The following is a 4,803-nucleotide window of genomic DNA, read 5'->3' as shown; positions in this document are numbered from 1 at the left end:
TTTTTATCAGCTATAACTTCGGAACCATAAGTCTCACGAACTTGAAATGTGGTATGCAGACATATCAATGGTACGTGCTTATAGGAGGGTATTTATAAAGGAGTTTGTAAATGGGGGCGTGGCACATCCCATAGGCGTGGAATTTTTTATCAGCTATAACTTCGAAACCATAAGTCTCACGAACTTGAAATTTGGTATGCAGACATATAAATGGTAGGTGCTTATAGGAGGGAATGTATAAACAAGTTTGTTAAAGGGGGTGTGGCACATCCCATAGGCGTGGCATTTCTTATCAGCTATAACTTCGGAACTATAGGTCACACCAACTTGAAATTTGGTATACAGACATATCAATAGTAGGAGCTTATAGAAGAGTACGCATAACCGAGTTTGTAAAAGGGGGCGTGGCACATCCCATAAGTGCAGAATTTTTTATCAGCTATAACTTCGGAACCATAAGTCACACCAACTTGAAATTTGGTATACAGACATATCAATAGTAGGAGCTTATAGAAGAGTACGCATAACCGAGTTTGTAAAAGGGGGCGTGGCCCATCCCATCGGCGTGGTATTTTTTTGTCAGCTATAATTTTTGGACCCACAAATCACACGAACTTGAAATTTGGTATGCGGACATATCAATGGTCGGTGCTTATAGGAGGGTACACGGAGAAAAACACGCGTTGTAAAAATGAGCTTTTTTTATTTGATTACCGTTTAAAAATGTTCGTATTAAATCAAGTGAAAAGTGTTAACAAAATGGATTTTACCATTATACATACACTACTTATAATGGAAACATTCAATTCAAATACGGATAATTGGAGATTATTCAATATTATCAAATTGACCCTCTACCAACTTAATTTTCACATATTTCGTCTGTTTTCCCTTAATTTGATAAAATACTTCTTCCTAGTTACGACTTAGTTGCAGCTGCAGTCGAAACTAAATTTTAAGTTGGTACTTAGCCAGAAAAGTCGAAACTAAGGCGACTATGAATAGCTTTAGTTGTGACTTAGAATAGTTTCGACTTAGTTGAGTACTTAATATGACTATAAATATGCGCCAATGTTGTTTGCTCACATTTAGTATAAACATACATATGTACATACATACATGTAGCAGCAGTTTATTTCATTTAAAGAAATGGCGTGTCGTCCATTTCCGCACGTATATAAATAGTGCATATATTTAGGCGCAATATTTAACTTCTTCTGGCGGTGCGAAATCTAGAGTCTTCTAATTGTATCTCCTTGATATGATGCCTACAACGAGATTGATATCTAGAATTTTCCATAAATAGCTTTGCTACATTTATAGTAGGTGCATTCTTTTGCAACCGAGCTACAAAAGAACACTGGCTTAAATAACGAAATACACGCAAAGCAACAACACAAACTCGGCTTTTTATCCGAGCTCAGCCAGGTCGGGTAAAACATACGCGACCTGAAGGCTAGTGTTGGTAAGTGAAAAAACTGCTCTATTGTGAATTGTTAATCGGAAAGTGGAGAGGGAAATTTTTGCTTCCTTTTATACGTGACTTATATTTTAAAAGAGTATATATATTACGCAAATACCTCGCATAATTACTCATTTAAATAGGTTTTAGTATCTAAATCCCGTTTGTTTAGGCCTTAAGCCTAAATATTTCCAAATATAATGCACCACCCTAATGTGTCTTTCACATATGTGTACATTTATGCATGCATACTTGTACACATGTACGTATATTATATATTCGCGCCGTTAGTTTAAGTTTCCCGCCGGATAAAGTATCTTTCGTTGAATTTCCCCTCAACGTCTTTTCTTTGTCCGGCGGTTCGAACGAAAATCACGGCTTTAGATTTTTTCACTTTCACATCGGGAGACCAAGGAGAAAGAACTGCAGCTACCAGGCCACATTATTTTCAGGTAAAACCATTGTAACCCAACATATCTAAATCAAATCAAAATACTTGGACAATTAATAAAACCATTAAACTAAACCGAGTTTTATTTGTCTTTTTTTTCCTATTATTTTCAAACCTCATTGTGACCATTTTGCGCACCACACTTGAGCCGCACTGCGTCACATTGACGTTTTTACCGTTAAACTAATCACATTTTCTTGCCAGATACCAACAGGGTTGCTTAAGTAGCTAAAAGGAAATTTTACCCGAGTTGAGCGTTCTTTTGTCGCTCGCTTACAAAAAAATGCAGCTAGTATAAATGCTGGTCTGGACATACAACATTGCAAGTTGATAAAAGCGTTGTAATAATAAAATAATATATCTCAGTCCCATAGAATTTGTTTTGATAAATTTTGATTTTGAAATTTTAGCTAAAGTCATTATAAACAATTTATGAGATTGAAAACGAAAAACGTGGAGCGCATGCGATACAAAGCCTTAGATTTAATTGACAATATTCAAACTACATACATAACATAGACCTAAAATTTCTACAGCGAAAGTACAAATTTGAGATCGATTTTAAGCGGTCGTTATTAATACACCCACATACATACATATATTACTCTTCAATTTCAAATTAGCCCTATTACATGCGCCCCATGCTTTTCATTTTCAATCTCATAAATTGTTTATAAGACTTTTGCTAAAATTTCAAAATGAAAAGTTGTCAAAACAAGTTCTATGGGACTGAGAAACATTATTTTGTAATTTTAGTCCATTTATAAAAGCGTGGTACATTAAAAAGTTTTTTTTTTTAAATTTATTTTATACTTTTTAGCCTTGTCTGTATAAAATTTTGCAATAGATACTAAAATAATTGAACTTGCTGTGAAAAGAGAACAGAAGACTATGCAAGCAAAATGTTGTTTGCTCACATTTAGTACATATATGCCTTCCCAGTAGCGAAAATGGTCACTGGTGACATCGTCACTAATGAGGATTTGGTGACATCGTCGCTCTTGCGACATATAGCTGACAATGACACTGGTGACAATGTCATGCAGGTGTACTCCTATAAAAGACTTATAACAGACAATGTCTTTCAGCGCTCACTTATAAAAAGTTCATTGCAGGACATTGTCGCTTGAATATCATCAATGATCACTGCATGACAAAGTCATGCAGATGCCATCAACGACTAAATTACCATTTGTTAAAAAGTCATGAACGACTTCCATATAAACGGATCCCAAAGTCATTGAAGACTTGATATGGCCGTACAAGACACTTAAGTGACTAATTCATGACATTCGCTACGGGGATACTGTGAAAAAAATATTTAGTAGAAAAAATTGTGAAAAATCAATTTTGTATATTCTTCTGCGAGAAAATTTCTACAATCAGTGATGTATATACATTTCAAGATGTGTCCTATTTGCTCTACGGTTGCGATAAGTTGGTTTGGAATAGTATTGCACGAGTCATTGACTTTCTGTCACTAGGAAAACTTTTATACCAGCCCAGTAAAATCGGTTGTATGCATTTATGAAGAATGCTTGCTATATGAGTGATTTAGTGTGAAAAATGCATGCGTAGTCATGAATTTCCACAAATAAATTCAAATTCTAGCGAACTGCAAGCGACGTACGTTGTTGTTGTTTTAAGTACATTTCTTGATAAATTTGAATTGGAATTTTTGTAATATTTTCAGTCTTGTACAAAAATTTTAGTGAACGGACGTGTTGTGCGATACTATTTTCAGCACTAACGGGCTTTTCCACGATATTAATTTGGATAAGTAAATGCTACTTTTTTTGAATACATATCTATTAGAATGTATCAGAAAAGTAGCATTTATATATGGAGATACATATTGTGTAAGGATGCTTTAATACTGTTCCATTCCCTTAATGCATTTTGGTATGTTTGAAGCATTAATACAGCCATTTAAGGTAATTTTAAAAATTTTACGATATAATAAGTTTACTTTCGCGTTATAGCAACAACTTGTCTTCCTTTCTTCTCTTTCTCTTATTCTTTCCCTCTCCTTTATTTTACTGATCTTTCGATAGCATAATTGTATCTCTACATAATCCATGAATGGCTCACGAAGATATAAAGCTAGCAATGAACACCTGAGAATAATATTAAAGCTTGTATGTAGCCATCATAGGGGTTTTAATATTTGCCATGTAAATGCTCGTAGTTTGACCTCAGACAAAATAGACTACTTTAATTATATTTTTTCTGATATAGCACTTGATATAATTTGTATAACAGAAACATGGTGTTAACCATTCATTGAATCTAATGTTTATCGCGTATGTGATTACAACTTGATTCGAAACGATAGAACTACGGGAAGAGGTGGGGGTGTTGCCATTTATTGCCGGAAGTCACTTAAAGCAGAAATAATATTTAAGTCCGACTCTTCAAGTGCAGTTGAATGTCTCTTTGTTGAGATCGTTGATAGTAAAACTAAATGTCTCGTTGTACACCTAACGTGTGTACATGAGAAAATTTCTGAAGTGGTATTAAAATATGATCATATTATATGCTGCGGTGATTTCAATGTTGACCTTTTATGTAATGATCACAACTCAACAACACTAGTAGATAACTTTCAATCGAACGGGCTTAATGTAGTTAATAAGCAAGCCACTCGATTTTCTCCAAACTGCAAGCCCAGTTTATTGGATTTGTTCTGTGTTAGTGATTGTGATATGTTAATCATGTTGAGCAACTTTCTGTGGCAGGCGTCTCAGACCATGATATGTTGTTTCTGTCATATGGAATCGATTTCAGTAGAAGCGATCAACCTTCCAAAGTTTTGTATAGAGACTTCAAACATGTTAATGTACAAGCACTCAATAACGAAGCAGCTCTATTAGATTGGAACACTTGCAGG

This window comes from Rhagoletis pomonella, unplaced genomic scaffold (assembly GCF_013731165.1).
Source record: "Rhagoletis pomonella isolate Grant_MI unplaced genomic scaffold, Rhpom_1.0 Rhpom_scaffold_00001, whole genome shotgun sequence".
Lineage (NCBI taxonomy): Eukaryota > Metazoa > Arthropoda > Insecta > Diptera > Tephritidae > Rhagoletis > Rhagoletis pomonella.
The sequence above is the reverse complement of the archived record's forward strand: the minus strand, read 5'-3'. Positions refer to the sequence as shown.